Below are 22,658 nucleotides of genomic sequence, written 5' to 3'. Positions count from 1 at the left end.
GAGAAGGAGAATTCCAAGAAGGCAAAAGACCATCCACCAAATTCTGAAGCAAAGTTCGTCTGCTGCCCAGTAGTGGTCAGCTTGAAGCAGAATTGCAGATGTAGGTTCTTTTTCTATTAGAGTTGTCAAACACAGTTTCGGACAGAAGAAGGAGTATGCCTATCTACCATATAAAAGGAACACAGATAATTCAAGGGGTCGTTAATGAAAATACTCCCACGGAAGTGTGTAGAAAGCAAGCTATAATTTAAATCAGAGGGGAAAGAACGTGTCCTTGAAACTTTAGATAATTAATTTTATGAGTCAAACTTTATTGAATTCCTATAATATTTCGGGTTCTTGCTAGTTTTCACAGAACCTAAATTGCATGTGTCCTGTAGGCAATGTTCATGCTAACAATATATATTTCAGCAATAAGCTGTATTATATTGGAGTATTCAATATAAACATCAGTGACATATGTACATATATATATATATAACACATATTATATGTATATATATGTAACATATAATTATATAACATATTAATATATCAGTACTATTTATATTATGTTAATTATATTATATTATGAATATACATATAAAAGCATTCATTGCTTTTATCTCAGGTCTAACTATACACAGACACTGACCTCTTTTTCCATGCAACCTATTCTTTTCATCTATATACATCTTAATCATCTTAATGCACAATTCTCAGAATGTGTCCCTGATGAGCATCATCAACATCTAGCAATTTTTTTTTGTCACCGTGGGAAGAGGTGCTACTGGCATTTGTAGGGTCGAGTCCAGTGATGCTTTGAAACACCTGACAGTGAACAAAACACCTTCCCCCACCCCACTCAACAAAGAATTGCTCAGCCCCAAATATCGATAGTGCTGACTTTGAGAAACCAGAGCATAATCTACACTGCTTAGTGCAGAGCTAGCCATGTATATGCGCTAAATATACTAGCCCCTTTAATTTAAAATGTCTTATTATAAAAGGATCCAGAATTCATCCTGGGGGGTTCTTTAGGTAAAAACTGGATCTAGTCAAATTAAAAAAAAAATAACAAAAACACACCTATGGATTTGAGGCCAATTATCTTTCTCACCAGCCTTTCACGCTTATGGCTAAACTGTCCCCAGAGAGAGGATGAGGCCACCCAGGACAACAGGAAGCGTCACTCATCGACACACTCCATTCTCCTCAAGGTTACAGCGAAGGGCTAACATGTGAAAATATAATTTCAACAGGGGTCTCATTGTCCTCAACAACAGCAATGTCTACTTGTCTCCAAATTCAGGAAAAGGACATCAAGCCGATTGCTGTCAGGACCTCTACCCCCTGCCCCCCCTCCCGTGGGAAAACCTGTGTATTTTACCACTAACGCTTTTTAAATGGCCTTGGCTGAAAAAGACACCTAATCCTACTTTAAGACATTTTCAGAGCTTAGCGTTAAGAAGAGCCCGTTTTCTTGTAAAGCACAATTAGGAAAAGAACGGCGAGCAGGTGTCGCTGTCACATCTCTGCTATGAAGGTGCAGAGACACATCTGACAGAAGCAACGGTATCTGTACAGGTACCGATGTCTCTATCTGTATCTGTCTCTATGGAGAGAAAGACTACCACAAAGATACTGCCACTCTTGTGGGTATTAAAATGCATAAACAACCTACTTCAGAAAGGCCCTACTTTCACAAACCAGGCAAAAACACTTTGTCATGATGACTTGAAATTCCCCTAGTTTTGTCTTTCCGAGGCAGATGTTTTTAATAAATCAAGGACCCAGCTTTCTCACTTCTCATCGCTTCCTCATTGTTTCAGGAAGGCATGTGTGGCAGTAAATGTATCGTTATCCTCCGCTAACCCCTGTGTGGATGTGCCTATGCTTCCTTGTAATGATTTATCCCGAAGCATCTCCATCAACCAGTCTATACCAATGCCATTGGGAAAGGAGCTTTTCTGTTGTTAGTATGTACGGTGTTTTATTTATTACGAATCTTTTCCACATGTGTTGTTTTTCGATGCAGTAGAGTCTCCTTATGAAGCAAACACTCGCAGTGGAATAATGGGTAGACCACATCGTACAAAAAATCATAATATGGCACAGAGAGGGGAGGAAGCCTGTTGCAATTTTAAAGGAAAGAAGAAACTGTGCAGGCAATTTCCAATTTGAAAAGCATCGCCCAATTGTTACACAAAGTTATCCGGCCAAGGCAGTACCTCCAGTTTCCCTTGGACCTCTTCCACCTTGCACTCCATTACGGATGGAACATCACGTCTAGGAGGGACATCCTGCTGGCCTTTGGACCGGATGTCACCAAAATCCGGGCACCATTTCTTCAAGTGACACATCGCACAAATGCAAATGCCATTTTAGACTTTCATATCCAATGGTAATGTGACAAACAAAATTGGTCACGGTCCTGCAAAGTATGTCAAAGTCGATTCCTACTTTTGGTAACTGCCTGACACCTCAATTTGTTGAGGGAGCACTTCCAACATAGTCCTTTTGCAGAGACTTGGATAACGAGAGGCACAATCATCTAGCCAAGAATGACAGGCAGGAAGGGCACATAGTAGTGCTATCACTGAGTCCAAATGTCTTGACCTCTAGAGAATTTCTTCACTAAAACTCGGGGCGTTTCAGCCTCCACGCTGTTGACAGTTAGCATCCTGTGCATTGTAGGAGATTTAGCAGTATCCCTGGCCCCTATGTACGAGACACCAATACTCATTTCCCAGATGTGATGACCAAAAGCACAGACATTGCCGCATATCTCCTGGGCGGCAAAGGCATACCAGGCTGAGGAGTACTGCAGTGTAACTTTAAAATAAAATAATAAGGAGTGCCTGGGTGGCTCAGTCAGTTAAGCGTCTAACTTCGGCTCAGGTCATGATCTCACAGTCCGTGAGTTCAAGCCCCGCGTCGGGCTCTGTGCTGACAGCTCAGAGCCTGGAGCCTGTTTCGGATTCTGTGTCTTCCTCTCTCTCTGTCGCTACCCCGCTCATGCTCTGTTGCTCTCTGTCTCTCAAAAGCAAGTAAACGTTAAAAAATTAAAAAGTAAAAATAAATAAAAAAGAGCATTCCCACAATGTTGAGTCTTTACGAATTAGTTATTCTCTGTGTCCCACTCCCCAACCCAAAGTTAGGATAAATATTTCTTTGTTAAGGGTGGGAAAGAGTCAGGGATCTTATTACCGAAGTTGGGCCGTCATTTCTTAAATAATCGTGCTATTTCTCAGAGAGCACCCTCTCTTTGTCTAGAGTGAGGGTGAGAAGAACAAAATATGGAATGGCATCAGTGCAGGACCTCAGCAGAATCGTATTACAGCATGAAATCTCACCTTCTGCGGGGGGGGGGGGGGGGATGTGGTCATGGTGAGCTCCTCACCTCACCTCTGCTGCCATATTTCCACCTAGAATAGGGCAATTTCCATTTGCTTTCACCCCATGTCTCCCTATGGGTTTCCAAACTTCTGCCCCTGTCTCCTTTCCTGTCGCTTTAAAGATTGGTGGGAGTCCCTTTGCAATTAGAACTCCTCCAAATTATAAAGGAGACTAAGCAGAAAGGCTAGACCTTCCCCATTTTATTTTATTAAATTTTTATTTATTTATTTTGAGAGAAACAGAGACGGTGTGAGGGGGTGGGGCAGAGAGAGAGAATCTCAAGCAGCCTCCACACTGTCAGTGCAGAGCCCGACTGGGGGCTCGAACCCACAACCGTGATATCATGACCTGAGCTGGAACAGAGTCAGATGCTTCCCCGGCTGAGCCACACAGGCACCCTGGCCTTCCTCATTTTAAAAACCTGCTGGTTTATCTTCTTTATGTTACAGATCAGAAATCACTTAATATTACATCAATAGCTAATGACGAGTGTAAAAACTCTTGACTATTTCCTTAAGCTAAAATGCATACTGCATTTTAGTATAATGTTTCTAATATGATTCATTTGGTCTCACTAATTTTAAGATTGTAAAATACAAGCACCGTGTATTCTCCAATTATTTTACTTTAAAAAGGGAAAAAAAAAAGCAGGAGGGGTGGTTATTGAAAAGGAAAACATGTGCTCACGTCCTGTAGGCTGAGCATCTGTTCAAATTGTTCGTGGGACATTTTAACTAATCATACCTTCCATTTGTCTGAGAAAGGTTAGCAAGACTTGTACAGAGAAATATTATGGCACTTATAGCGAAAGTGGCTCACAAACATTGCCCAGAATCAAAGTCATATAATCAATTGGCCAACTAGAATTGTACTCCAGACGTTGTGTGGGAGGCACGTCTCCCCACAAGCTGTTTTCCTGTACCTTCCGTCACATGCCATGACCACACATCACAAACCAGCCTTCTCACTCTCTCCCAAGTTCTTTTCCATATGTTTAGTTCTGCTGCTCCAAATATCCTCTTCTCTGCCCATGCTAACCCTGTCCATCCTAATTTTAATGGTTGCCTAAATCATGACTTCCCCTGCAAATTCTCCCACTTGCAACCACACCCTTGTAGGAGTCACATTTATATATTTCACATTTATATATTTCCATGCCAATGTCTTATCATAGTATCATAGCATCACACCCCGAATCCCATCTTGGGCAGAAGAAAACGCTGGAAAGTGGACACAACGAACAGTCCACAGTTCCCATCTTGGATAACCCCAGCTTGCTCTATATGCCTCCAGAGTCCGTTACCTGTTTCTTATATATATGGACAGCTTCATTTTAAATGGGTGCAATGAAGACGACCATGGACCTGGTAGCTTCTAAGAAGAGAAACCTTCCTCAGAGAAGGTTGATTTCTCTTGCCTCTGACATAAAGTGACATTGGTTTCTTAACATCAAGGGAGTGGTTGTTTGTCTTCACAATATATTTGCAAGTATGGCTTATAGCATTTCATCACTGTTTTGCCCATTTTTTCCCTGTGAATCTAAACAGATTTCTAATAAGATGCAAGGTGGATTCTGTGCATTCAGTTAGTGTTTCTCTAAGAATGGCTTCTCCTTGGTAAAATTCTCTGACATCTCTACATTCCAGAGCTGTCACCAATAGATGGCTCTGCTCAGTGAAATTTTGAAACCACTTGTCGATCTCATAATCACTAAGTTCTAGAATGCTTATGATTAGCCCGGTATATTTGCTAAAATTAACTACGTCCAGGTTAGTCTCAGTGGCATCATTAGACACATACCTTACTGCATTAGCAGTGCCTTAGACAGCTCATTTTACTAAGTTGGAATTCACAACAGAAAGGAAAATTACTTCAACTTCTAGTTGTCCAGTATTGTAGCACTTGAGTTAGGCTACATAGCTTCCAGTGATCACCCATTTGAGCAAAGAAACTATCAGACGTATTTTTTCCAAAACAGTAATAGTATCCTCAAAAGGGAGGGAATGTGAAATTTAAAATATATATATATTTTCTATTTATTTTTGAAGGAGAGAGAGACAGAGCTTGACAGGGGGGAAGGGGCAGAGAGAGAGAGAGAGAGAGAGAGAGAGAGAGAGAGAGAGGGAGACAGCATCTGAAATGGGCTCCAGGCTCTGAGCTGTCAGCACACAGCCCAACACAGGGCTCAAACTCACGAACTGTGAGAGCATGATCTGAGCTGAACTTGGACGCTCAACTGACTGAGCCACCCAGGTGCCCTGGGAATGTGAAATTTTAAGAGAGACATGGAATTTCAGGAGAAAGCTGCTATTTTTCACAATATTTTTGCATCTTTCCTCGTCCTTTTTTTTTTTTTTACATTTATTTATTTTTGAGAAACAGAGTGAGACAAAGCGTGAGCGGGGGAGGGGCAGAGAGAAGGAGACACAGAATCTGAAGCAGACTCCAGGCTGCGAGCTGTCAGTACAGAGGCTGATGCAGGGCTCGAACCCACAAACTGTGAGGTCATGACCTGAGCCAAAGTTAGACGCTCAACCAACTGAGCCACCCAGGTGTCCCGTATCTTTACTAGTCTTGAACACAGTTATTTCTGTCTTAAGTGCCCCATACTGAAAACATATAGAAGTGGTGTTTGCTAATATTTATTGTAACCAAAATCATCTACAGTGATATTCCCAGACCTATTACAGTGATAACAAAATTTCTTCTCGGCTCTTGTTCTACATTTTTATTTTTTCCTTTCTCCCTCCTTCCCTTCCTCCCATCCCTCTATTTCTTTGTCTTGTCTTTCTGAGAATATCTGATACATTAATTTTACACGTATTTAGGCATAATTCTAATAGTGAGCTGTGCTTTCTCTTGGAGACCTCTGTGGCCCTCTTATAAAAAGGGATATGTCATTTATATGTTGTCCCAGCAGACATTTAGTGATTATGTACCTCACACTTTTCTTAGTGTTTAACACATATTTTGTTCATCAAACTGTGAAATAGGCACTCTAATGATCCTGTATTACAGATGAGGAAACTGAGGCACAGAAAAGGGACATTACTTGTGCAGATAGATATATGTACAGCTATCAAATAGGAGATGTGGAACAACAACTCAGATCTGTGTGGACCCGAACTCTGTTTTATTAACTGCTATACTCCAAGGTCCAAAGAATTTATGTTTTGCAAGTTCATACAATTATGAATGATGAAACCATTATACAGACACAAATAATATAGATGTTCAGATTGCACAACTTGCGTTTTCAGCAACCATTATACCTTGCTTCAGGGAGATAGTGTTTACTGATATAGAATCTTACATGTAGGATTTACTTGGAGTTATATTCAATGCCTAAAATTTCTCCTTTTGGCTATCACACCTGCATTTTTCCATATAGAAACCACAGGGCCCATTTATTTTACATCCAACCTTTGTTTTGTATTTTGTATAGAGCCAAGCTCTATATCACGTAAACTTACTCTTTTAATAAAATAACTTGTTTACTTTCCCCAATATTGAAAATGTGGAGGGAAAACTTAAGAGACCAGAGCGTGATACCTGGCATATTTTTCTGTAAAAACATGTGACTGCAAACGATTAGATAAAAAGTAACATTCTAACAGAAGTCATGATGTTATGCCTTCATGGTTCATGCCTTCTTTCTTCTTCTTTAGAAAAATAGCTGTGCTCTTGAGAACAGATCCTAGGACATTAATCAGTCAAAGCCACAGAAGCTCGGATCCGGCAGTGTCCTTGGTGCTGACCTAGTCTAATCCCACCCCCACACATCTTTTTTTTTTTCCCCCTGTGATGCTTTCTCTCAGTCCCAGCCCAGTGAGATATGGGAGAACCTGCAACAAACTCAAGAAGCCAGAAGGATCGGGAGAAAAAATCCAAACGCCTACTTCTTACTAACTTTGTTAACGTGAGCAAGCTTGTTAACTTTTCTCAGGCTCCATTTCCTAATCTATAAAATGGGGATATTAATTCCTACCTACAGGGTTTCAAAGAGCTAATGAGCACAATACGCGGCATATGGTTAAACACTCAATTAACTCTACGTTTTCTTCTCTTCCCTTCCTTCTGCTTCATTTCGGTTCCATTTGGTATGCTATCTATATCAGTGCTGTGTGCAGGCACATGTCCTTTCCAGACCCTCGGGGAATGTGAATCCTTCCCTCTTCTGTGTTCTCCAGCACTGCGTGCATCACTCCTAACGACACCGTATTCTCAGAGCTATCTGTATCTGTGTCTCTTTTGTCTGCTAGACTATGAGCTTCACACACAAAAAAGCAAGCTTAGCTATTTGTTACTTATGTCCTGGTCATTGATGACAGTTCTCAGCACATTATAAATAATTGCTGGGTGGAAACGGAGTCATTTACTTTTCTGAGTCTCGGTTTCCTCATCATTAAAATTACAATAATCATGTGGACTTTTAATCTTACAGGATGTCAGTAAGCATCAAATGAGATATACACTATTATAACTAATAAAATAATTTCAAACACTCAGTTACAATAATACCTACTTGGGCATTCTCATGGAATATTCTCTTCTCAGAGACACCATTCCTGGCCACCCTACCCAACATGGGCCTCGCCTCATTGTTAAGCTCTGCTTGCTTACGCTCCTCATCTTTCTACACAGCATCTGTTACTACACAGAATTCTTTCTTTTGTTTATTGTTGGGTTACTCTCGCTAGAATATAAAGACTAAAAGGGCGTCGGCATTGTCTTCCTCATTCACTTCTGAACAGCAGCAAGTCGAAGATGCTTGGCACAGGTAGATGACGAACATATTTGTTAATTTTTTTTCACGTTCATTTTTATTTTTGAGAGAGAGAGAGAAAGAGAGAGAGTGTGAGAGAGGAAGGGGCAGAGAGAGAGGGACACAGAATTCAGAGCAGGCTCCAGGCTCCAAGCTGTCAGCACAGAGCCTGACACGGGGCTAGAACGCGTGAACTGTGAGATCATGACCCGAGCTGAGGTCAGATGCTTAACTGACTGAGCCACCCAGATGCCCCCTATTTGTTAAAAAAAAAAATGAGTGAATCGATAATTACATGGAAGAGTTTCTTCAAGAGAAAAATAGAGACAAGATAAATAGCTTCAGTGACCTTCATTAAAAACTCATTCATAGTTTTGCAAATCTGAAATTTTAAGATGGTTCTTTTCTTGGCAATGGGATTTGTGCAGATCAACATGCTACCCTCTAAACCTTGCCATTCCTCTTTCACAAAAATTTTTAAGAAATGTTGGTGAATACCTTAGACAGCTCCAGCTGGCCAGGGTCATTTTAAAAGGCTTATTAGCACAGTTTTGGGACACCTGGGTGGCTCAGTCGGTTAAGCGTCGGACTTCAGCTCAGGTCATGATCTCATGGTTCCGGTTTGTGAGTTGATGAGTTCTAGCCACCCCAGTCAGCCTCTCTGTTGTCAGCGTAGATCCAGCTTCTGAAGCTGTCCCCCTCCCTCCGCCCCTTCCCCACTGGCACACTCTCACTCTTTCTCAAAACTAAACATTTAAAAGGCTTATTGACCCCCCTTTGGAATGTTGTATTTTAAAACTCTGTTTCTCCTTAGGAATGTATACTTATACAAACATATACTCCAATGTACACAGTTGGATGTCTTGGCCCACTTTTTTTATTAAGTGCATTTTTGAAAGTATAAGAATTTGGTACTGTTTGAGTCTTCGTCTTAGTTTTTCTGAACCGATTGCCAATATCACTGGTGGTATTAACAGTCATTTGAAGGTGAACTCAAGAACATCCAGATCGGCTAAGGGATGAGTTATGGGTTGTTCCATAAAAGACACACCCGTGCTCACCATACCCATGTGTTCAAAAAAAAAAATCATAAATAAAAAGGTAAAATGACTCAATACATATTAAATTTTTAAATTAAAAATTATTTTAATGGGGAATCTGGGTGGCTCAGGCGGTTAAGCGTCTGACTTCAGCTCACATCATGATCTCACAGTTCCTGGGTTCATGCCCCGCATCGGGCTCCTTGCTGATGGCTCGGAGTGTGGAGCCTGCCTCGGATTCTGTGTCTCCATCTCTCTCTGCCCCTCCCCTGCTCACACTCTGTCTCTGTCTCTGTCTCTGTCTCTGTCTCTGTCTCTCTCAAAAATAAATAAACTTAAAAAAATATTTTTAAAGTGTAGAGTTTACTAACCAATTTTAAGTCTTTCCAAATAAGTTTTGCATTTTCTTTCACTTTTATCTTTTATTAGGGCCTACCAGTTTCTTCCCAATGAAGAGCAATTCAAGTGCCCTATCTTCTGTTGAGCTCTCTTATTTACATGTCTGTCTGGCTGAACTTCTCTTCCTAGGACCTCAATGCTGCTGGCCCTTTCCCTGGATTAGAGCCCTAACCAGATGGTTGCTATTACCTGAGGCTGTATTTAAAAGGCAGCAGTTACCCTGTGGATGGAGATATTCCAGGGCTTTTCTCAGAGAACTACTCAGGCCATGCTCATTACCAAGGAATACAAACACCAAGTTTCACTTTATTTGTCCCACAGCAGATTGTAGAAAGTTGCTTTAGTCACAGAACATACTCTACATATCCACTCCATAGGGCCTCAGATTATGAACTATGTAGCCCTGCCGGTCCAGTACCAGATGTGATCGTGAATACAGAGGATCACAGGTTGCTACTTAAGTGTTAGGGCTGGGGAGAAAGGAGATCGGTCAAGCCTCATGAGAGACATTAGCTTTTATTGGAAGGAGGTCCCAGACGTTTCGTATATTTTATCCTACTTCCTCTACTTCTTTTTCTACTACTACTATTACTGCTATTAATACTGATATCCTCCCCAAGATTCTGTGTTTCCACATTGTACAATTACCTTCCCAGAAGACTTACATGCACTCAGTAGCATATTCATTTCTCCTTAAAACAATCAAGGTAGACAATGATGCACAATGGATGGGTGAGAAAACTAAAAGTCACTTACACAGCCAATGAAATGTAGATATAGATCCAAGATTAAAAAAATACATACATATATATATATATATATACATATATATATATATATATATATATATATTTAGAGTATGAGCAGAGAAGGGGCAGAGAGAGAGAGAGACATGGAATATGAAGCAGGATCCAGGCACTGAGCTGTCAGCACAGAGCCCGACACAGGGCTCGAGACCACAAATCATGAGATTATGACCTGAGCCGAAGTTGGATGCCCAGACGACTGAGCCACCCAGGTGCCCCCATATCCAGTGAGTTTGCACCCAGAGATTTCTGTTCTTCCAGTGTTCATCTTTATATTCATACAGAATACTGGCAGATACTGATCTCTTGGCTTTCTGACTTCTTAATTTTCTGTAGCAGATTAAAGGCCAACCTTCTAAAATGACAATTTCAGTATCACATTTACCGAAAATAATTTCCAAGATGATTCTTTAGCTTTCCCATATTTATTGCTGTTCACATTTTTCCTTTATAATGCACACTCTAAGTTCCTGACTCCTAGGGTGGGTAGGGTGGGAGGGGGGAACCAAAAACAAACAAACAAACAAACCCACAAAAACTGTAGGGTGAAGAATGAAAAGTTTTTATTATGTTTTCTGAGTACCACCTGACAGGACTATACAGAGGATTTTCAATCACTTCAGGAGCGGAAGAAGGAGAGGGTCTTAGGTTTTCGTATGCACTCCTGCCAGAAGGAATTCAGGGGGTGTTTGTTAGCTTTGATCCACCTATGCCCTGTGAATCTGAGGAAGAATCACATAGTCAAGTTCAAAGAGAATCAGGGGAAAGGAAACTTTAAGGAAGAAAAAAAAATCTCAGGTGGTACCTTTGTGATAAATTGGTTTCAATTGAGTGCAGAGATATTGGTAAGTTTAAAAGTAGAGAAAGGGATGCCTGGGTGGCTCAGTCAGTTAAGCTTCTGACTTGATTTCAGCTCAGGTCATGATCTTATGCTTTATGAGATAGACCCTTATGTTGGGCTGCGTGCTTGGTGTTTGCGGCACGGAGCCTGCTTGGGATTCTCTCTCTCTCTCTCTCTCTCTCTCTCTCTCTTTCTCTCTCTCTCTCTCTGCCCCTCCCCCATGCATGCACTTTCTCTTTCTCTCTCTCTCAAAATAAATAAGCATTAAGTAAAAAAAAGAAGAAGAAGGAAGAAAAGATTTTACTGCCTTCAAGTTCCTCGGTGGATGATTCAGAAATGTACTGTTCACGCTTCTATTCATTACTCATTAGGATGGGAGAAAAAAACAAAAAACAAAACAAACAAAACAACAGCAAAACCAAAACCAAAACAACCCCCAAAAAACCTTAAGCATTTTTCTTTAAAAAACGTCCATAGTAATATGGAAGAAGCACTTAGCAGCGTAATTTCTAGGAAATAGTCTTAAGGTGCTAGAGGTATGATAAGACAGCCAGCAGGATATTTAGCAACCAGCAAGAGAGCCTTGTCATAGACAGAACTACAGTCTCTCACTAACAACATTTCTGAGAGGTGACCAGCCATGTATTACATCATCACTTGTTTGGAATTTCTAAGGTTGCATCCTGACATATTTCTCTCTTGGATGAGTTAATGAGGGAAGTTACTCTAAGGGCAGTAATGCTTGTCCTTTGAAAGAGTACCACTTTGTAAATGTGGCTTCTTTTAGAGTGAAAATTTTAACAATCCTTACATTTTTCTTTCATTCTTTATAACTTACCCTGTTGTAGATTCAGTTTCTATGATGGGAAATTATTAAAGTTGATGAGTCTACCTAGATTCTCAGGTTTCATCACATGCATACTCACGTATGCAATAATATCACTGAAAAGGAGTACAATAATAAAGATTTTCCCCCTTAAATTAGAAATATAATTTCCTTGATTTTCTATGAAATTTTATTCCATTATAACAAACATGTTAAGGTATAAGGATAATATCGGACAATGAAAACAAATTATGTATCTTCGACTAAATTGATACTCCAATTAAAATCAAATCTTGAAAAAAAACAACTATGTCCTTGTTTTACTTCGTTTGGGTGAGGATTTAGTTGCTAGGTGTACTTCAATGTTTTTAAGAACTTCATAAAGTTGACCTATTGTTGAGGATACTGTATCATGGACGGATTTTCTGTATGTATAATTGAGATGTCAGGGTGATGAGGGTCAGCTAGTTGGAGAGCCAGTTGTGTTCTCCTCGAATAACACAAAAGCTGGATTCTCTCTTTTGAGTTGAAAGGAAACTTTGTTTCATCTTCTACTTGGTTACCGACCCGTTGCAAGCATCCCCTTCAAAACATCTATAAGAAGAATCTGTATAAATATATTCCTTAAAGAATTTAAGACACTTCCTTCTCTTTTCCCCAACAGAAGTGAGAAGGAAGGTGCAACTTTAGGTCTATATAAATCATTACTTTGTTGACTTTGCTTATTGGATAGCTTTTAAATTTCCACTTTTCTCTTTTTGTGGTCTAGAGTTCATTGATGAAGACTGAAAGTCATGGAATGCGCTCTGCTGTCTTTTAAGTCAGTCATGAAGAAGACATCACCTCTCTTCAGAATGTGAGGGACAGTGATCATTAGTATTTTCCCATCTTTGTGGTTTCAGCAGAAATGCAAGACAGAAGCCCCTTAGCCCCAAGATTGATAGAGGTAAAAGTGTCCGTATATTGTGGGTTTTGTCTTACTGCTTCCCATTTCTAGCAGACTAAATTTTATTGCCGGCTTGGTTCTGTTAACATATTTTTTCCCCTGTACAGAAAGCCATGAAATGGTTGGAAACATATTAATTTATAGCAGCCTTTTGAAAAGCAATGAGTGAAGAAGAGAGAAAATTTCTAAATGCAGAAAATAATACTTTCTGGGCCATTGGTCAGGATTTTCCAATTTTCAGTTATTTCAGTTATTGTATAGAAATGCATTGAGTGTGGGCACATTATAAGTAAGCTTTAGTGTATTTAATGGATCTGAAAACCCCTTGGATTCCATTTATGCACTCTTCCATTAGTATTTTAAGATTCTAATTGTGTTTCTACAACAAGTCATTCTATATCAGTAGCTGACAGTTGACAATCATGGCGGCTTGGAAATGAACATTTTTTACCAATCAAATTAGGCTTTGTATATTTAATAATTGCTAAATGAAAGACACTGACAAAAGTAATTTGATCACAATGTGGATTACCAAAATCTGCTTCTCATTACAAAACATTTCCAGAGGCCATTAGGAGAAATGCTGGGGATTTGCAATGCAGTAGATAAGCAGCAGCAGGCTCAAAAGTCTCCATTTTAAAGTTAACTGGAGAATTCCCTATTCCCTCTAACGTAATATTTTTTTAGATCTTTCTGTTCGACATGGATTGACTGAGATGCACAGTTGTAGTTGTATCTGCAGCAGAGAAGTTTTGTTCTTTCCTTCCCCCCATTATGGGGCACCGTGGCTGGCTGGCGAGCTAAACAGCTTTCTGAAAGCATTTGGGTAGAACATTTACGTAGTGAAATTTCCCCAAGTGCAACCTCATAAGATATGATGACCTCTACCTTCAAAACACTTGTTTAAAGTGTTGCAAGCAATTTCTCGATTATGTCAGTTGAAAATACAGAGCTATACCAACCACAAATCCTGACGCTAAGTAAGTAGAGCATCAAGTGCAGTGTCAACAAACATTCAAAATGGGGATCCTAGAAATTACACAGTTAATGTTGTCTCACAGGACCTCAAGGCAAATAAATCCGGAAAGAAAAAGAACAGTTTTACTTAATACTTCCCACGGGGAAATAGATGAATGTTTCAAAACTCTAATAGAAATGACAAATATTTTAAAAACACTATTTGACCGGACAGGTTCTGAGAGAGGGGGACGATTGCAAACCAATCATGAAAATGATGATATTTAAAGGGGGATAAAACGGAAATCAGGGTAATTTCAATCCATCAGACAGTTGTAAATATTTCCTTGCATCTCTGGTATGCAGTTAATCTCACATAGAAGAATACCAGTAAGTAGTTGTTGATTAAATAATGGCCAGACTTTTCTCCTGCTGGATTGAGTTTCTTGGGGGCAACGTCTATTACTTGTGTTTTTTTGTGGTCCCCAGCACCTGGCAGTAGAGAAAAGGGGTATGTTCAGAAACCAAAAGGCAGTGAAACAGGTTCTGTGCAGAAGCAGATGAGGGAGGAAAGAAGGCAAAAGATGAGACAATAGTTCCATGAAGTTTCATACCATTCATAAAATAAACAATTGGAAAATATGAGGCACCCAGAAAATCTTGCACTTATCCACGTAAAAGGATAAAGTCTAAGTTTTAGATGATCCAAGCTTTACGCTAGGGAGGATAAGAAGAGAAAATAAAGTATGTGTCCAAAATACGTATAGTCATTAAGCTGTTGTTTTCCTGAACTCTTATATTGTCGCATAGAATTAACACATACAAAAAAATGTCCTGATATCTGATTCTAAACCCTTAGTATGTTCAGAGGAGAGATTTCTAAGTGCAGATGTTAGGACCACCTGAGAGCAAACATCTGATTTCCAGCTTCACCTTCTGGTTTCTCCAGTATACTATTTGAGCTAAATAGGACAATATTGAAGGAGACATACACACTTACACAGACACAAATACACACAAGCTCTACAAATAGTGAAGGTCTAAGTAAATTTTATTGCTTATATTATCATTATTATGAACAATCAGTCTATAATATGCAGAACACAGGGCATGGAAGTTAATCTGGGGCTGGTTTGCTAGAAATGTCTATTGGTTCAAATTGCTGGTAATACTGCAATTAATTTCTAAGTGAGGACTTCTCATCTCCTCAACTGTGAGAAAACAGCTTCCTGTGGATGCTCTTCCAGAGTGAAGGTAGGGTGAGTGGGCTAAGAGAGCAGAAAAACAGGGGTGTTTCACTATCTGTGTCTCTTCTTTTCATAAAATAGAAAGAGGTTAGGTGTGTTGTAAAATCGAAGCAATCTTGCGCTGTCTGCAATGCTTTTCTTCAAAAAGAATTACAGGGGAATTGGCCTCGTTTTAGTACAATTGCAGTCGAGAAGCTGTATGGACTTTTCATCTAGATGCCTCCCCTGTTGCTAATGCCCTTGCCTATAATCCCATTTCTTTTCCTTCCCACACTGCACTCCCAGCTGATTGTCGGTGACCTAGTCACCTTGTACCCCTTTGCATTAAATATGTGCTCCAATGTGAAGACTTTCCTGATTTCTTTATGGAAAATAAGTATTTGTATATACACACATCGTAAAATTACAATGGATTTCATTACCGCTCGCTTTTTTTAAAAAAACAAATTTTAACGTTTATTTATTTTTGAGACAGAGAGAGAGAGAGCATGAACGGGGAAGGGTCAGAGAGAGAGAGAGAGAGACACAGAATCCGAAACAGGCTCCAGGCTCTGAGCGGTCAGCACAGAGCCTGATGCGGGGCTCGAACTCACGGACTGCGAGATCATGACCTGAGCCGAAGTCGGCCGCTTAACGGACTGAGCCACCCAGGCGCCCCATTGCTCGCTTTTTAAAATATGTTCCTGTATTATCAGACATTTTATTTATCTGTGTGTGTTTGTGTGTGTGTGTGTGTCTGCCATACCTATCAAAATCACTGCCACATAGTAAGCATTTAATCAAAGTTTATTAATTGAAAACCTATGCAAAGAAAATAGTAAGGGTTCGGATTCAGGTACACCTGACTGTACATCCTAGCTTAGCCACTTAAACTTATGTGACCCACTATTTAAATTGAGGATATAATATTTATTTTGGACTGATAGCAGACTTAACTGAGGAAAGATACCCTAAATTTTGAATTGTGCCTTGCATATGTTAAAGGTCAAGGCTAGAAAATATTTTGGAAAAAATTTTCTGTAGCTTTCATGTAACATTATGCAGCTCCAAGAAACAAAACAGGGTAAAATGTATCTACAAATTAAAAGGTCCCTTTATATTATTGTAGGTTTCTATTAAGGGCATTTATTCTCACGTAACCTTGAAAAAAATCTATCCTAATTCTTTTCATCATTAGTGTGATTTAGTGAGACAATTACTGAGTTAATTTTCCATAATGACAAGGAAAAAAACTCCACCATATCTTTTTTTTTTCTAATTTACTTTTAAAAAATACAACAAAGCATAACTGTGTAGCTTGTTTATCTAGGGTTTGGGTGAACTGAATTTAATTGGAAAGTAGAAAAACAATAAGGAGATAGACTTCACTTTGAACACAGCCATCAGTATAGGGTGAGGACTGAAATGGATGCTTCTAATATTTAGTCATTATGAACTCTGACTGACACGGATTCTGAAGGCTTTCCACATAGCAACTCGTGTAGCCCTAATAAAATTTGCAAGCGGCAGATGCCGTGATTATTATTATTGTTTTGAATTAGGAAACAGAGGCAAACTTGCCCCAGGTAAATAGCAGAGCCAGGACTTGAGCGCAGAGGGTCTCTAGGACAAACCGCTTCTAGATTATTATTATCTTCCTAAAGTTATATAAAAATGACTGTTTCACTAAAATAGGTATGTTTCTAGAAATAGCGATTAGCAACAAAATAAATAGTAGCAAATCTCTTTAAAATAATAACCATAGAGGAGAAAGGGACAGTTCATAAATAAATAAATAAATAAATAAATAAATAAATAAATAAATGTGGGCTCAGATGGCTTTGCAACCCGGTTCTTTCAAATTTATTTTTTTAACATTTGTTTATTTTTGAGAGAGAGAGAGAGCACGAGAGGGGGAGGGTAGAGAGAGGGGAAGACACAGAATTGGAAGCAGGATCCAGCCTCTGAACTGTCAGCACAGAGCCCGACGCGGGGCTCGAACTCACAAACCATGAGATCATGACCTGAGCCGAAGTCAGAGACTTAACTGACTGAGCCACCCAGGAGCTCCATTTTTTATTTAATTTTTTTAACGTTTATTTATTTTTGAGAGCCACCTCGGTTCTTTTAAATGCTTATGGAAAAAATCATTTTCATATAATTTAACTATTTTTCAAAGCTTAGAAGATTTTGATAAATAACTCAGACACTTGAATGAACCTAGCCTTGCCCTCATAGAAACTCAGACAAGGTAACAGAAAGACGCACACACACAAACCACGTATACCTACATATGCTGTCTTCTACACACCGATCTATATGACTCCATTCTCCATGAACTGTGATTCAGAAACTCTAAATAAAATACCAGCAAGCACAATTCAAAAACACGTTGAGATAATAATACAGGAAGTTTATATGCCAGGAAAACAGATGTGACTTTGACATTCAGTACTCAGGAGGAACAATGATCTCATTTCTTTATTTTTCTAAAGGAAATTAAAGATGGTTCCATGTTCCACGCCATTATAACCCCCGCCCTGCCCCTAACAATGTCAAGGTGTCACATAGAGAGTCTAGTGACGACGTGTTCTGAGAGCAGGAATGGTCACAATCCTTCCTTCTTAGTGGTCTCCACTTTTTTTCTCTTGCATTTTCTCTTTGAAAGCACACGGGTTATTCCTGGACATCTAAAGGTGATGCTCCTGGCAACCCAGACCTACCCACCTCATGCTCAGCCACACACAGCTTAAGCTCAGGATACCCCACCCCAGCCCTTAAAATCCTGATGCTTATTGAACACAATGTGCCTCTCCTGTCTCTGCTTCTACGTCTTCCAAGGCCTTTGTGTGGGAAGCAGAACTACAGTCCTGGGGGGTGGGGGGCGGGGTGGGAATCACCTTCCTTTACTTACTTCTCTGTGCACTGGTCTGACCTGTTCTTATCCAATAGCAACCTTTCTCATGCATTATCCATAGATCCACTCTGGTCTTACTCTTTGATGATTCCCACTGTCAAATAACACTTTTGTAGATGTTTTCTGTAACTCAACCCCCAAAAGAAATTTGGGGGGTGGTGGGGAGACAAGAGGGGGAAATGAAAAAAATGACTGTGGCTTAGAGCTCTAGAGCTCTTCTGCTTTCCAGGAGGGGGAGAGAAAAGGGATAATACCCTTTATAGTTTTCTCCCTACAACGGCAAGAACACTCAAGAATTAATAGATTTTCCTAACACAGCAGGAATACGGAGATAGTTTAATGTTATTAAAGTCATTAATATGGTATATGACATCAATATGTCTAATATGCAGTAACCATATGATTATTTAAATAGGTATCGAATAAAAAACACTAATAATCTAACACGCATTTGTGGAAAAGAAAGACTTAAAAAAACCCAACAACTTAGAATTAAAAATAATAAAACCATGTTAAATTAGAATCCAATATCAGCATTCGTGGTAGAATGCTGCAGACACCCCTGCTTAGTTATGGCAGTTGCTTGTTATTATTTTTTTAAGGTAAAATGTTTAATAGGCTAGAAAGTAAAAGGAATCAGTGTAGGGGTTGGTAATGACACTGGAACATTGTTTTCCCGGGTTGCCACACACATAAACAGGCAATGCAGTGGCTTTAAATCCACTGAGATGAGTCTTCCTCCATGAAAATATAAGATCCTAGTCTTGGTGAACATGTGACATGAGCCATCACATAAGGCCCTGAGCTTAGAGGAGCCTGTGCCTGTTTTAATGTTCTGCCGTCACCATCTTGAAATTCTTGATAAATGTTGAACAAGAAGCCCCACCTTTTCCCTTTGCGCCGAGCCCACAAATTACGTAGCATTCTTTACAATAGAGATTGGAAAAGCTTTGATGGCCTTCTCTGCTTCGCAGCTGGAATGCAGCTATTTGTTCAGAGTGGAGAGTTCCAACAGAGAAATTCCTGAAATCCGGATCCAGCTTTCACTGGCCAGCAGTTCCGGAATGACACTTTGTAAATCCTGTGGCAGAGAGTCTAGAATCACTATTATTAAGCTTGGTGCCAAGCAGATCTCAACAGACAGTGAGAAATAAAACTCTTTTTGCAATTCTGGGACAATTAAAGTTGAAATCAAAATGGCTTTGGGACATGCCATGACGCCGTAAGTATAAAACAATGGATGAAACAGCAAAGCAACATCTAGCTGGCCAGATAACAACGAAAATGTATGTTCTTTATGGGAAAAAAATCATGCAAATAAACATAAAACATCAGATGGTTATCACATACAAGCACATACAGACGATAAAAATGTCAGCAGTGGTAATTGGTACCTAGAGCTTTAATCCAATGTACATTTTATGACAGCAAATGCTACTTCTACAAATACTCTGTTGAATAGATTATGGTCAGTTAAAGAGAGTTCAATTCTAGTTCCATCAATTTCTAGCTGTGGGACTTCCACCAAGTTATTCCATGTATTTTTACCTCAACATCCTTATCTGTAAAATGGTGAAAACTATTAGTCCTGCATACGATAGCTGTTGTGGAGATCAAACGAGATTATACATGGAACATAGTTATCATAGTGACATAGGAAGTTCTTGAAAAATGTTACCTGCTGTACTAATGTTATTGTTGGTGTTGCTGTTACTGTTATTAGTCTCATAAGAAAATGTTTGGCTAGGTGAGGAAAAATATATTTCAAATATTTAATTGCAGAATTATTCATATTTTTTTCTGAAAAAACACCCTCTACATCATATAAAAGGACTTAGGTAAATGTATTCTGACATATACAAACGATGCTGCGGTATTGAAAATTATCTTTAAATAATAATATACTACTCAGATATACGCAAGTGACCTCACTACCATACACACACAAACACAAACTCTATGTATTTTAAATATGCACAGAAGAAGAGGTAAGAAGTTGTTCAATAAATTAGCAAAGATAATGTCTCCTTCTGATGAGATATATGATTTTTATTTTATTCTAGATTTATTTAGGAAAAAAAACACTACACTCATCTGAAAATAATCCTCAGAGATTATTGAAACTAGGGTTATCGGGAACAATGAGTAGTCTTGATAAACCTTTAAAATTATTCTCCTCATGAGAAAGTATAATTATGAGAAGCTAAAAGTATTGTCTATTCTGTGTAAACTCAGGAAAGCACATAGTGCCTTAAATTGCTGTAACGATAATACAATATAGTTTGGAGAAATGACCAGTGATTTCAAAGGCAAGTTTCTGCATTGTATTTAGTTTGAGTTACTACTAATTTCTTTTCCATCGGAGACATTATTTGGCCTTCAAGTGTATATATTAGTTATTATTAGAATGTGGAAAGTATAGCAGATGGTAAAGCGCTGGAGAATCACTCAAAGTGCTAAATAACATGGGCAGAGGCAGCAGACTACTGGAGAGGTCATGTTAGAAAAAATGTAAGTTTATTGAGAATTTTGTTTCGCACAGAAAGATTTCCATGTTTCCTGTTCTTGTTTTCTACATCAAGAGTTACAGGACATCCAGTTCTGTAGTTTTCTGTTTAAGTGTTACTGTGAGGTCAGTTATTCATTTCAATTCTGTTCTACGACTTAGTTCCTCTGGAACTTTAGGCATATTATGTATGCCTACTCATTTTGCCTTATCTTGGTTTAAATTTCTTTTTTTTTTAACTAAAGACTTTTTTTTTTTCCTAGAACCATTTTTTTTCAATATATGAAATTTATTGTCAAATTGGTTTCCATACCACACCCAGTGCTCATCCCAAAAGGTGCTCTCCTCAATACCCATCACCCACCCTCCCCTCCCTCCCACCCCCCATCAACCCTCAGTTTGTTCTCAGTCTTTAAGAGTCTCTTATGCTTTGGCTCTCTCCCACTCTAACCTCTTTTTTTTTTTCCTTCCCCTCCCCCATGGGTTTCTGTTAAGTTTCTCAGGATCCACATAAGAGTGAAACCATATGGTATCTGTCTTTCTCTGTATGGCTTATTTCACTTAGCATCACACTCTCCAGTTCCATCCACGTTGCTACAAAGGGCCATATTTCGTTCTTTCTCATTGCCATGTGGTACTCCATTGTGTATATAAACCACAATTTCTTTATCCATTCATCAGTTGATGGACATTTAGGCTCTTTCCATAGTTTGGCTATTGTTGAGAGTGCTGCTATAAACATTGGGGTACAAGTGTCCCTATGCATCAGTATTCCTGTATCCCTTGGGTAAATTCCTAGCAGTGCTATTGCTAGGTCATAGGGTAGGTCTATTTTTAATTTTCTGAGGAACCTCCACACTGTTTTCCAGAGTGGCTGCACCAGTTTGCATTCCCACCAACAGTGCAAGAGGCTTCCCGTTTCTCCACATCCTCTCCAGCATCTATAGTCTCCTGATTTGTTCATTTTGGCTACTCTGACTGGCGTGAGGTGTTATCTGAGTGTGGTTTTGATTTGTATTTCCCTGATGAGGAGCGACGTTGAGCATCTTTTCATGTGCCTGTTGGCCATCTAGATGTCTTCTTCAGAGAAGTGTCTATGCATGTTTTCTGCCCATTTCTTCACTGGGTTATTTGTTTTTCGGGTGTGGAGTTTGGTGAGCTCTTTATAGATTTTGGATACTAGCCCTTTGTCCGATATGTCATTTGCAAATATCTTTTCCCATTCCGTTGGTTGCCTTTTAGTTTTGTTGGTTGTTTCCTTTGCTGTGCAGAAGCTTTTTATCTTCATAAGGTCCCAGTAATTCATTTTTGCTTTTAATTCCCTTGCCTTTGGGGATGTGTCGAGTAAGAGATTGCTACGGCTGAAGTCAGAGAGGTCTTTTCCTGCTTTCTCCTCTAGGGTTTTGATGGTTTCCTGTCTCACATTCAGGTCCTTTATCCATTTTGAGTTTATTTTTGTGAATGGTGTGAGAAAGTGGTCTAGTTTCAATCTTCTGCATGTTGCTGTCCAGTTCTCCCAGCACCATTTGTTAAAGAGACTGTCTTTTTTCCATTGGATGTTCTTTCCTGCTGTGTCAAAGATTAGTTGGCCATACGTTTGTGGGTCTAGTTCTGGGGTTTCTATTCTATTCCATTGGTCTATGTGTCTGTTTTTGTGCCAATACCATGCTGTCTTGATGATGACAGCTTTGTAGTAGAGGCTAACGTCTGGGATTGTGATGCCTCCTCATTTGGTCTTCTTCTTCAAAATTACTTTGGCTATTCGGGGCCTTTTTTGGTTCCACATGAATTTTAGGATTGCTTGTTCTAGCTTCGAGAAGAATGCTGGTGCAATTTTGATTGGGATTGCATTAAATGTGTAGATAGCTTTGGGTAGTATTGACATTTTGACAATATTTATTCTTCCAATCCATGAGCAGGGAATGTCTTTCCATTTCTTTATATCTTCTTCAATTTCCTTCATAAGCTTTCTATAGTTTTCAGCATACAGATCTTTTACATCTTTGGTTAGATTTATTCCTAGGTATTTTATGCTCCTTGGTGAAATTGTG

The sequence above is a fragment of the Acinonyx jubatus genome, chromosome B3, assembly GCF_027475565.1.
Source record: "Acinonyx jubatus isolate Ajub_Pintada_27869175 chromosome B3, VMU_Ajub_asm_v1.0, whole genome shotgun sequence".
NCBI lineage: Eukaryota > Metazoa > Chordata > Mammalia > Carnivora > Felidae > Acinonyx > Acinonyx jubatus.
Note: the sequence above shows the minus strand (reverse complement) of the source record.